Raw genomic sequence first — 13,226 nt, forward strand, 5'->3', positions numbered from 1 at the left:
ATTCTCCCTCCAAATTCTAAGGCAAAGTGAATACTAACCAGCAAAGAATGGGAGTTTGTTAGCCAGATCAAACTGTCTGGGACATCCCAGTGGCCCTCGAATGGGCTAGTCTTTGTTCAGGCAGGTGACTAATTTGCTGAAATGAAAAGCACACCAGCAACTTTAATTGATGTAAGGGGAGAAAAAAAATTAATGTTTAAAGCAGATGCAGTCTTGGAAAAAAGTGCCCCAGTACCAAATCAGATGCTTAACCTTCTTTAAAAGGCACAGAACCCTTTCTCCAAAGCTAAGAATACCTCTCCATTTCTCTCTCTACAACACCGAGACCCTGGCCTCTTACAAAGCCCTTTAAAAAAGAACTGTAAGACGAATTCCCCAAGAGGAAATTAAACTCATCTCAAGTCATCTGAGGCCTTTGCAGAACAAGATTCTTGAGTCGGCTCCATCCACCTTCTTCCGTTCAAGCAGTCATAGGCTCTAAGTTTCAGGGCAGTGTAGGGCAGAGCCTTCTGCGTAGTTCTGCAGATCATTTTGAACGTTTGAGATCAATGGTGAGGTAGTGCAAGTGAAGTGTTCAAGAGATCATTTTGGGGGACTCTAGGAATATGTGGATTACCTTGAACATTTGGCCTCAGTGTTTTGTGAGTTTGAATGTGGCATGTGTGGGTGTGCAGTGCCCAAATCTATGGACTCCTCCTCGAACTTGCCCCAGTGCCAGTCGACAAGAACAGCAGTTCAATCCCCATTTTTCGGTGTGGATTTGTGGACCCAACAACAGCTAACGGGAACAAAAACAATGATGGGGCTCCATCCTGGGCTCTGCCCCCTTGGCCCGTATTCTCAAACTCTGCCCCCCGGATCATGGCAGAGCCTTGGAGACTTTTACTCTAGGCACTCTCCCCTCCCCTCTAAAAAGTAGACTGAGAGGGCAAAGTAGTGCCCGGGGAAATTCTGATTACTTCTACTTAAAAACATTGTCCACCCTAACCTCTACCTAGAGGGAAAAATGGCAGATATTTTCCCGAGTGATCCCAGCACTCCGAGTCTACCAAGTGTGTTATATTGTACTCTCCTGAGTGCTAGTAAAATGTTCTGCACGCACATAGTAAGCGTTCAAAAAATAAGACTGACTGAATGATCCGAAAACAGAGCAAAGCCTGCTTCAACCATCTCGCTCCTAAAGAATACCAGACACTGGGTCCCAGCAGCCCCAGAGAACCCTCCTCTTAGCTAAGTCCTGCCCCTAACTAGGAGGAAAGGTGTAAACAAGTCATTAAGAGGCCAGAAGGTGAGACTGCAAGAGTTGTCTGAGGGGGCACCGACCCGTCTCATTCAATATTCATTCATTCAATAGTATTTATTGAGCGCTTACTATGTGCAGAGCACTGTACTAAGCGCTTGGGATGAACAAGTCGGCAACAGATAGAGACAGTCCCTGCCGTTTGACGGGCTTACAGTCTAATCGGGGGAGACGGACAGACAAGGAGACAGTCAGAGGAGGTGATGAGCGCCTACTGATGAGCGCCAACGGGAACGCTAAACCACGGACCATCACTCCGTGGCACAGGGGAATTTGCACACCAGCCCACAAACTGGACCGGAGGGTGGAGGAAAGAAAGAAAACACAACAAAAATATTTGTTAAATTGGTGGGTTAAGTTTTAGTCGGAATAACACAACTGCTAACCCCCCCCCCCAAAAAAAAAGCATCCGGAGGTGTATCTAGGCAGGGCACATCTGGCTGAGGAAACAGTCACCTTAATTACCATGTCTAGAGAAAGTGCGATTTCATTACAGCCTCCAAAACTACCGCCTCGCAAAGGAAACCAGAGAAGTGTTTTCAATTTGAGAGAGAGAGGGAGAGAAAGAGACAGAGAGGGAGAGAACTAGCTTTCCTGTCTTGGGAAGGAGAGGGATTGCATGGGGGGAAAGACACTCGCCCTGTGTCTTCAAAAACATAACCGTTATTTAAACGTAAGGGCAATGCCTTAACGTTTCCGGGAGCTGCAGCCCAAACAATCCCTTAAAAAACACCAAGGGAGTGATTGGGGCAGGCAAAAGCAAAACACCTCAACCAGGCCCCATTCACACGCCCCCAATCCCTGCCAAATCCCGACCTTCCAGAGGAAGAATGGAAAAAGGAACGCATGACTGCCCCTCGGGCTCCCAGGATGGGAAGGGGCTTTCCAGCTCCGAGGTCCCCGAGTCGAAGTCAAAACATTTTGGCTTTCTTGGAGCGGGCAAAGAAAACAAACATTTGGGTTCCCAAGCCGTCGTTCTGGGCCAGCTCTGGGCAATATGGACTGCCAAGGGAGACCGTCGTCGATCAAGTTGATTCCAGGGGCCTCCCCTTCTGCTCCCTATCCCTGCCCACCCCAGGTTGGCATGTTCCCCCTCACCCCCATCGGAGCCTGAAGTGTGGGGCGTGATTTGCCCTTTTAAACCCCACGAAACGCTCCCTTCCTGAGGGAAAAGGGAAGGATCCTCGCGCCTCGGGGATGGCGGGGAAGGGGATAAAAGGGAACAGAGAGACGCAAGGCACTGTGCTGGCAATGCCGCTGTACTGGGTGAAATGGAACCAGATGGGGCTGACTGGTGCCACATCTGGAAAAATTAAAAAAAAAAGGCGAGGGTGGGGGCGGGCGAGGGAAGACGAAATGACCGCAGCACTGTTTTTAAAAACGGGTAATGGCTTGAGGTCAGCAGAACTAGGCTGGTCTCGTCCCGGGGTGGGGGGGGGGGGCAGCCCGGTTGGCTGGGGGGAATGGGGATCTCCCAAATCCGTTTACTCCGAATCTGAGCATCCGGACCCCCTTTTTCTCCCCGCCTCCCCCCGCCCCCGACCCACCATCCGCCCCCCGCGGAAAACCACAGGACCACGGGGCCAAAGGCCAGGTTAACCCAGGCCAGGCCTTGGCTAGGGGCGCAAGGTGAAATGCTGCAAAATGACCCGCACCTCACAAACACCGCCCCCAACTCAGTTCCAAGATAAGAACTGAGCCCCCACCCCCTTCTAATCCACACTAAAACATCCTCTCCCAAAGGAGCTCCTCCAGTCCTTTCCCACAGACAATGGGGGAGGGAGGGAAATGAGAGTTTCCTTCCCCCCAAAAGTACATTTCTTTCCCTACCCCTTTTGTATTTTAGGAAAGCGCCTATCGCCCCTACACCCCATCTTAACTGAAGGGGGCTGGTGAAAGGGTCGAAGGGATCTGCTGGGGCGGAGTGGATTTCCACGAGGAATCCGAAAAGGCGACGTGGAGAAGGGAGAGTGCGGATTGTAGGAGGAGGGGGAGAAGTACGGAATAGTGGTGGTGGTGATGGCTGGGTCGACCACCCCTTCCTTCCCGCGACGACTCCCTCCTCCCTTTCCCCTCCCCCTCCCCTCCTTCAATAGTACTTATCGATGTGCAGAGCACTGTAGTAAGCGCTTGGAATGTACAATTCGGCAACAGATGGGGACCATCCCCGCCCAACGACGGGCTCACAGTCTCCCCTGCTTCCCAGATCCCGCCTCCTCCTCTCCCAGTTCCTCTCCCTGGACTCCTCGGCGTCCCGGGGAAAAAGCGACGGGAGTTGGCGGAGAAGTTGGGTTGGGGGGGGGGGGGGACATGAGGGGATCGTCTTTTTAAAAAGACTGAGGGCCCGTGGTTGGGCAAGGACGGTCTCCGTTGCCGACTGGAGCTTCCAAACGCAGTGCTCCGCAGACAGTCAGAGCTCAATCAATAGGAGGAATGAATGCTATTGAATGAATGAGAGGGAGGGGATAAGAAGGGGGGATTTTTGTGGTTTTTTGGGGGGAGGGGGGTCGGGGATTGGTTTTACCTCCGTCCCGGCAGGGTCCCAGGCGTGGCCGAGCTGGGTTGGCAGGACCGGCCCCCGCCCGGCGCGTCCAGCCCCGGCGGGAACAATGGGTCCCGGGGCCGGCCGGAGAGGGCGGGGGGCGGCGGCGGCGGCCTTGGCCGGGCTCCCCCCTCCGCCCGGGGGGCTGCGGCTCCTCCCGTGCCCCCCTCCGCCCGGAGCGACCGGGACCGGCGGCGGCTCACGCCCCCGGGGCGCCCGGCTCCATCGCCCGCCGGGGCCGGGGGGGTCCTCGGCTTGGCCGCCCGGAGGGCTCCCTGGAGGCGCCCCAGCAGGACCGCTCAGTCCAGGATCCTGCCGAAGATGCGGCGGGGCCCGGCTGCGGTGGGGGGGCAACGCCGGGGCTCCAGCTCCAACGCTGCTCCTCGAGGGGTGGTGCACCCGGGTCTCTCTCCTCTCCCTGTCTCTGTCTCTCTGTCTCTGTGTCTCTGCCTTTTTTCCTCCACCCTGCGCTGCAGCCCGGGCTGGAGCTCCCAGCTCTCTCCCTGCTCCAACCTCTGTGCGCCCAGGCAGTCTCTCTCTCTCTCTCTCTCACACACACACACACACACACACACACACACACTCACACACACACACACACACACAGCCCCCAAGTCCCCACCTCCCCCAAGTCCCCACCTCTGTCTCCTCCCCCTGCCAAGCTGCCTGCTGGACCTTGTAGTTTCTATACTGCCGCCCTCGGGAGCAGCCAGATGCAACCACTCTCCCCTTAACTCCACGCTCCTTTCGGCCCCCGGGGGACCTGGCCTGGTGCCCTGCGGGGGAAGGGGGCAGAGGATTTCCACTGAAGGGACCCTCTGCCTTGGAAAGGCCCCTGGGGGCCGGCAATAATAATAATAATAATGTTTAGTACTTGTTAAGCGCTTCCTATGTGCCAAGAACTGCTCTAAGCACTGGGGTAGATACAAGGTAAACAGGTCCCACTTAGGGCTCACAGTCTTCATCCCCATTTTACAGATGAGAGAATGGAGTACTTGGGCTCTGCACAAAGTAAGCACTCAATAAATACGACTGAATGAATGAACTGAGGCCCAGAGAAGGGAAGGGACTTGCCCAAGGTCACACAGCTTGACTAGCGGCGGAGTTGGGATTAGAAGCCAAAATCTCTGACCCCCAAGCCTGGGCTCTTTCCACTGAACCACGACACGCTGCCAGTCGCTGTCAAACCTGAGTGCTGAAAGTGTAGAATCAGAGGTTTCTAATCCCACCTCCGCCACTTGGAGATGATCGTGTTTGTTAGGCGCTGACTGTGTGTCATACACTGTTCTAAACGCTGGGGTGGATACAAGGTAATCGGGTTGTCCCGATTTTACAGAGGAGGGAACAGAGGCACAGAGAAGTGAAGTGACTGGCCCAAAGTCACAGAGCTGACAAGTGGAGGAGCTGGAGTTAGAATCCACAGCCTCTGACTCCTGAGTCCATGCTCTTTCCACTGAGCCACACTGCTTCTCTTGTCTGCCGTGTGACTTCGGGCAAGTCACTTCACTTCTCTGGGCCTCAGTTCCCTCATCTGTAAAATGGGGGTGAAGACTGTGAGCCCCACATGGGACAACCAGATTACCTTGTATCTACCCCAGTGCTTAGAACAGTGCTTGGCACATAGTAAGCACTAAAGAAATACCATCATTGTTATTATTAATATTATTTTTAATCCCAGTCCTGCCACATCTTGCTGGGTTTTATGGGGAAAATATTCCATCATTTGGACCTCGCTTCTTTCAACTCGGGACAGCGGGAAAAAGTTTTATCATTACTCCGGGGTCATGGAGGTGGGGTGGGATTGGGGGCAAGGCAGTACATGATTGCTCTAGACTGTAAAATCTTTTCTGTTTTTAAATGGTATTTAAGTGTTTACCATATGCCATGCAATGGACTAAGCGCTGGGGATACAAGCTAATCAGGTTGGACTCTGTCCCTGTCCCACATGGGGTTCACGATTTTAATCCCCATGTTACAGTTGAGGTAATTGAGGCACAGAAAAGTCAAGAGACTTGCCCAAGCTCACACAGCAAATGGTGTAGCCAGGTTTGGAACCCAGTTCCTTCTGACTCCCAGGCCCGTGCTCTATCCACAGGGAACGTATCTGCTGCATGTTTAGAACAATACTTGGAGCATAGTAAATGCTTAACAGTTACCAAAGTTATTATTACCCACAGGCAGGGAAAGCATCTACCAGCTCTGTTGTATGGAGCTCTCCCAAGCACTTAGTACAGTGGTCGGCATACAGTAAAGCTCAATAAACATCACTGATGGTGATGATGATGATTTTTACTCGGCTACAAATTCCAGATGAGAGGCTACCACTCAATGCATTCGACATTTTATTTTATTATTCTATTTATTTTATTAATAATTTGTACATATCTATAATTATATTTATTTATACTGATGCTATTGATGCCTGTCTACTTGTTTTGTTTTCTGTCTCCCACTTCGAGACTGTGAGCCCTTTGTTGGATAGGGATTGTCTCTATTTGTTGCCGAATTGTACTTTCCAAGCGCTTAGTACGGTGTTCTGCACACAGTAAGCACTCAATAAATATGATTGATTGATTGAATGAATGAATAAATGACATATTCCACCCTGACTTTTAAAGATGCCTCTTGGAAGAATGATGGAATTCCACTTTCTCTATATCCACCCCCAAATAGGAGAATTCCTAGGGTCATTTTTCTTACAGACTCTGGATCACCCTGTCATCTCCGTTTAGCTATGTTTGCCCAAGGCGTTAGTTACTGCTCACAGTCGCACCAGCCTCCACAATGTTTGCTATCTGTTTGGTTTCAGTATTCTTCCACGACGAGGACCAGAGAATGGAAAATTTTTCCCCATGATCACAGCGAGAAGGAACTCGGATTCGAATTCTCGCTCCTAGAGTTTCCCTTCTACTGTTACCCATTTCTTCTCCTGTACCTTCTTCATAATAAGTCTTCATAAACTCCTCACTCTTGGTTTCAAAGCTCTCCATCACCTGGCCCCCTCCTACCTCACCTCCCTTCTCTCCTACAGCCTAGACAGCATACTCTGCTCCTCTGCCACTAACCTCCTCACTGGGCCTCATTCTTGCCTGTCCCGCCGTCCACCCCTAGCCCACGTCTTACCACTGACCTGGAATGCCCTCCCTCCTCACATCTGCCAAACTAACTCTCTTCCCCCCTTCAAAGCCCTACTGAGAGCTCACCTCCTCCAGGAGGCCTTCCCAGACTGAGCCTTCCCTTCCCCTCCGCCCCTCTCCCCTCCCCAGTCCCCCTACTCCCTCCCTCTGCTCTACCCTTTCCCCTCTGTGCAGTACTTGTGTATATTTGTATATATCATTTATTACTCTATTACTGTGTATATATCTATGATTCTCTTTATCTATTTTGATGTTATTAATGCATGATTACTTGTTTTGTTTTGCTGTCTCACCCTTTTAGACTGTGAGCCCTTTGTTGGGCAGGGATTGTCCCTATCTGTTGCCAAATTGTTCATTCCAAGTGCTTAGTACAGTGCTCTGCACACAGTAAGCGCTCAATAAATATGATTGAATGAATGAATGAATGAGTAATAATAATTATGGTATTTGTTGAGCACTCACGATGTGCCAGGCATTGTACTTCATCTAACTCACCCACCATATGGTTTTTTGTAGAGATGGTGGTGGTGGTGTTCCACAGTCATACTACAGAACATTGGTGAGATTTAAAATCCAGTAGTTCAGGTGCCTCTAACCCCAGGTACACTACGGGAGGCAGGTACACTATGTGCCTCTTTGTAAGGCAAAATGGGGGAGAATTATCCTTTGGTGAACTTTTGATTATATCTGGCAGTGGTTGATAGAGATAAAATCCCGATAATCCAAAACTTCAACTGAACCTTCTTCTATTAAGTAAATGAATTGATTAATTTAAATTCTAACTCTTTTCTTCTCCAGCCCCTCCTCTGGTATAGGTGCTAACAAAGAGAGAAATGGCTAAAGGAAGGGTAGCAGAAATGGGAGATTGCACAAGAATCAACTTCTAAGAAAGTGTTTTCTTCTTAAAGCCTTAGTGCTCTCTTGGGAATTCAGACCTATAACTTCAGTCCTTAAAGCAGTGCTTTTCATTCAGTGATATTTCAACATTGTAGGTGGTTCTACATCCCGGGATCTCAGGTGTAAAGCACTTTGCATTTCATTTTGAAAGGAAAGTTATGGGTAAATCTTTTGGTTCATTCACTGACTTTAGGAAACTGTTGGTCTCTTAGGACCTATTCTTCCTGGAGGTTCTCAGATTCTGGGTCCTAAAGTCTCCCCCATTGCTCCTGATAGAAAGCTCCATTCTCATCATCATCATCATTACTCATCAGTGTAACAATGCTTATTGTTAAAGTTTGCTTTGTCCCTGGATTATAGGAGTTCCAAATTTTTATTTTAATCAGGAGGGGAGTTGGAGTTGAACATTCAGAGGGCAGGACTTTTAGCTGGTGAGGGAGGAAAAGTGTGAAAGAAATAGGGAGAGAGAGAAGGAAAGATGCAGGGAAACAAAGGAGAAGAGAACAATCAATGGTATTTATTGAACGTTTACAGTGTGCTGAGCAGTGTACTAAGTGCTTGTGAAAGTACAGTACAGTAGAGTTGGTGGACACAGTCCCTGCCCTCAAGGGAGAAATAAAGGAAGAGGAGGAGAAAGAAGAGGAGAAAAGAAGTGGACACCAAAAGGGCACAGAGAAGCAGCATAGCTTAGTGGCATGGGCCTGGAAGTCAAAGGAGCTGGGTTCTAAGTCCGGCTTTGCCGCTTGCCTGCTGTGCTATCTTGGATAAAGCACTTAACTTCTCTGTACCTCTGTTTCTTTATCTGTCAAATGAGGATTCAATACCTGTTGTCCCTCTACTTAATGAGCCTTGTGTGGGACTGTGTCTGACCTGATTATCTGTATCTACCCCAGTGCTGGGCACCTAGAAAGTACTTAACAAATACCATTATTAAGATGATGCCTCTCCTTTTGTACTCTACTAAGTGCTTAATTTAGCATTCTGTGCACAGTAGCAGCTTAATTAACTTACCCTCCCTACTGTTTTGTTGCTATTTCACTCTCTTTTCTCCTTTCTCCTGCTCCAGTGAGACTGGTGCCACCCAGCTTATTCTTACCAGGCTGTGGGGTTGGATCAGAGGCTACTCTCATCTTCATCCCAAGCACTTGTGAGGATGAGCTCTGAAAAACCACTGTGTCCCTTCATAGTGTGGTACCACCATCCACCTGCTGCTGCAGCAGCAACAGTAATCAATCGGCCATATTTATTGAGCGCTTACTATGTGCAGAGCACTGTACTAAGTGCTTTGGAGAGTAAAATATAACAAAGTTGGTAGACACATTCCCAGCAGCAGCGTCGAGGTCAGGACCAGGAGCCACTACAGTTCATGCTTCCCCAGGGCTCACAGTTGGGCATGGAGGCTCCAGCTCCCCTGGCCCATCTTTGGCATCACTGTTGCTTGATGATGATGGCAGTTCTTAATAATAATAACGGTATTCGTTAAGCACTTACTATGTGCCAAGCATTGTTCTAAGCACTGGGGGAAATATAAGTGAATCAGGTTGAACACTGTCCCCGTCCCTCACACTCTTCATCCCCATTTTACAGATGAGGGAACTGAGGCCCAGAGAAGTGAAGTGACTTGCCCAAGGTCACAAAGCAGACAAGTGATGGAGCTGGGATTTGAACCTAGGTCCTTCTGACTCCCAGGCCCATGCTCTATTCACTAAGCCATAGTGCTTGACTGGACAGGGAAGGAGCTCAGTGGCTCTGGGACAAGACTGGCTTCTGACCCAGGCCCCGCATCCAGGCAAGGACAACTGCATGGCTCAGTGGAAAGAGCACGGGCTTGGGAGTCAGAGGTCATGAGTTCGAATCCCTGCTCTGCCATTTGTCAGCTGTGTGACTGTGGGCAAGTCACTTGACTTCTCTGTGCCTCAGTTACCTCATCTGTAAAATGGGGATTAACTGTGAGCCTCACCTGGGACAACCTGATTACCCTGTATCTACCCCAGCGCTTAGAACATCACTCAGCACATAGTAAGCGCTTAACAAATACAAATACCAACCAACTGGAATCCCATGAGTCTCAGGGCCAGACTGGGGACCCTGTCTTGCTGGCTCGGACCAGGGGGTGGGAGTCACCATCTTGGCTCCATCCAACAGATCTTTTTCTGGCACTAAGGGGTGGGGCTGCCCAAAAAGTTGGTGGGGGGAGGGGGAGCTTCACTCCCTTGGGACCAATCCTGTGGGGACAACTACCCTAGTAGCCCCCATGAAGTTAATGTCTTTGTCTATAAATTGTTTTCATTCTACATTCCTCACCTGCCTGCTGTTCCCTCCACTTAGTGAAAGGCCTCCAGTATGACAAGATAGGAACCAAAGTTGGTATCACTGAAGTGGTAATCTCAAGAAAGAAATGAAAGGCTTCTGTCTTTGAGGAAGTTTATCAGGTTTATGTCCACAGGGAAGCTCTCAACCTCTACAGGCTGTAAAGGTTAGCAACTCAGGCTAGTCTTCTTGTCTGGTATCCCAATCATCTTGCCTCTAAACGGTCAGAGAAGATATGTAGATTTTACCCTTCAAGCCCAAAGGCCCTCCCTGTAAGGGGCCAATAATTTAAGGAGATGGTGGGAAGAATGGGAAGAACTTGTAAACAACTGGAAGATTAAAGAGGACTCTTTCTCTGTGTCCCCAGACCATCTTTTTCTGAGCAACCTCTGCATTAGCTGGAAAGAGAAAGACAGAAAGAAGGAGAATCCCCTAGTTTTTTCTTATGGCATTTAAGTGCTTACTGACATTTGTTAAGCACTGTTCAAACCGCTGAGGTGGGTACAAGTTAAACATGCTAGACAGAGTCCCTGTCCCACATGGGCCTCACAGTCTAGGAGGGAGAACAGGTATTGAATCCCCATTTTGCAGTTGAGGAAACTGAGGCACAGAGAAGTTAAGTGATTTGTCCAAAGTCACAGAGCAGCCAAGTGGGGGGAGCTGGGATTAGAATCCAGGTTTTCTGGCTCTCAGGCCCCTGCTCTTTGCACTAGGTCATGCTGCTTTCCTGCTTCTCCCTTTTCCATAGTGAGAGGAGTGGGCAAGATACCTCAAAACTGGTGGTAAGGAAGAAAGAAGGCAAGAAAACTTAATACCTAAAGACCCTTGAAGAAAGCTCTCTATGATAAAGGTCTTTTACCCCAAATCAATTTTCCCCTCCTTCCTGTTCCTCTGAGTTTGGTGACTCAGCAGGCCCCATTCTGGCTAAACAACCACCTTAATCCCATCAGCACTGTGGAGTTAGCACCTCAATGTTATGATGGCAGGGGGTGGGGGAACAAGAGGAGGGAACTGCCAACTTCATTGCATTGAGGTCCCAGAGAGGTAGGGAGTGTTAGGTTTAGGAACTGGCCTCTGTTTTATTTCAGCCAAAGCTTTGGGGTTTACTGAAAAACAGAGCAAATGCACGGCGAGCTCCAATTCCTCCAGCTGTCCTGGGCAGAGAAGTGGTTGTTTGGGTTTCCAGATGGCTGGATGTTCACAGGTCCCTCCTCACAGGTAGACTGCAAAGCCTATTACCTCAGGCTCCAGTAGTTATTGCCTGGAAGCCATTACCATCTGGCAGCCATTTGGTAACCACTGGGTGAAATGAGTTAGCAGTTCCAGCAGAGCTTTTAATGTGGTTTGGTTTTTGGAGGAACCAGATTCCATTCCCCATGCCAAGTGTGTACTGGGGGTGGAGGGGGGGAACAGAGGGAGGGAGATAGTCAGGGTCATGGGGACAGAAGAGGCAGTGTGGTATACCTTTTAACCCTCGTTGCTACTTGACCACATTGAGCACAACTTTTGCTTGTGCCATCTTGGCCACTGGGTCGCTGATAACGTCAAGACAGGAACCTGACAACATCCAACCTCACTTGCTGAGCTGAGTGAACTAACATTCACAGTCGGAGAGTTGGAGGGGTTTTCATCCCTGGTGCTGGGGACACTTCTTCAGGCTGCCCTTGGAGGGGTAGGAGGGCAGGGGCAAAATTCAGTTGAAGAAACTGAGGAAGCAGCCATTGGCCCACCTGGAGTGAATTCCTCAGACCAATTTGGCACCCAGATTGATAGGTTTTAGTTGTCAGTCAGTCGATCGTATTTATTGTGTGCTTGTTGTATTAAGCACTTGGGGGAGTGCAATATTACAGAATAACAGACACAGTCTCTGCCCACAGTGAGCTTTCAGCCTAAAGCGGGAGACAGACATTATTATGAATAAATAAATTACCAATATGTATATAACTGCCGTGGGGCTGGGAGGGAAGATGAATCACTGCAGGTGGGCATGGTCCTGGATCTACCAGCATGCCTCTCACCAAGACCAAATCTATCCTAAGATCAATAATTCACTTTTGGAGTCCCTTGTTTGACCTTGGTTGTCTATATAGTCAAAGTAAGCTGGTTCATTTAGCAAGTGTGAATAACCAGTATATATAGCATTTACTGAACACTATTGTTTGAGGAGTAGGAATCCATCAAAGCATGGTATTCATTGAGCATTTACTGTGCCCAGAGCAGGGATCATAGACACTAGGGGAAACAGTGAAGCATAAGATGTGATACCTATTTTAGAGGAGTTTACAACCTATGGCTCCTTGACATTGTTGGATTGGATTTGGCTTTAAAATCCAGGTGTCCACTTGATTAGTGTGGTGTCCCACAGCAGATCAGATCCAGTATCCTTTCTACTGGGTAAGAGAGAAGGGGCTGTAAAATATGCTCTTAGCTGGGAGAAATAAGTACCTCATTTTACCACTGAATTATGAAAAATGTCTGAATCACACGCTCACCATGTGTTAAAACAATTCAGATTGTTGTGTGGGTGTCTTTTTAAAATTAATTTCTAAATGATCTGAAAGAACACCAATGTTGATATTCTAGACCTGGCCCAAGGGGTTCTGGGTGGATAATGAAGAATTGGAAGGTGGAGGGAAGGAGGGGTTGTTGTAATCTGACACTCGGCACACAGACCTCACTTTTGGCTGTCATGGTGTCTACAACAAAGTTGTGCTGTCCTCTGTGGAGAAGTTTGCCAGAGACTATGAATCTTAGCTGTGCAATTTCAAGTTAACAGTTGCAGTCAGGGCAATCATAGTTATGGGAGATGGGGGTTTTTATGTCTTAAGGGGACTCCAATAAGCCAGGACAAAAATTGTGTTTTAAGAAAACATCTCTTGTTACTAAGAGTGCCATGGAGAATTGAGATAGGAAAAAAAAAACCCTTTCCAATCTAATGTGTCTTTCTCCATGAATGCTGCAGGTTTATTTTTCATTTGCCCTTTACTAGAATTTAGACTCCTTTTGCCCCCACCCTGTCATTCAAACCTCCTCCAGTAGA

At 48.9% G+C, this 13,226-nt stretch overlaps 1 protein-coding gene across 10 annotated transcripts in view; it reads right to left on the reverse strand.

Annotated features, from left to right (window-relative positions):
* FGFR1 (fibroblast growth factor receptor 1) overlaps positions 1 to 3,941 on the reverse strand; it is a 76,755-nt gene extending 72,814 nt beyond the window's left edge. For 3 of the 10 annotated variants that reach the window (XM_029066423.2, XM_029066421.2, XM_029066417.2), the window contains exon 1: positions 3,825 to 3,940. The gene's annotated coding sequence lies outside the window, so the exon portion shown is untranslated. Of the gene's footprint in view, positions 1 to 3,824 lie in introns of all 10 variants that reach the window. The other 7 variants (XR_005660007.1, XM_029066418.2, XM_029066422.2 and 4 more) reach the window with 4 other exon arrangements.
* Between the last annotated feature and the right edge of the window lie 9,285 nt (positions 3,942 to 13,226).

Source organism: Ornithorhynchus anatinus, chromosome 5 (assembly GCF_004115215.2).
Source record: "Ornithorhynchus anatinus isolate Pmale09 chromosome 5, mOrnAna1.pri.v4, whole genome shotgun sequence".
NCBI lineage: Eukaryota > Metazoa > Chordata > Mammalia > Monotremata > Ornithorhynchidae > Ornithorhynchus > Ornithorhynchus anatinus.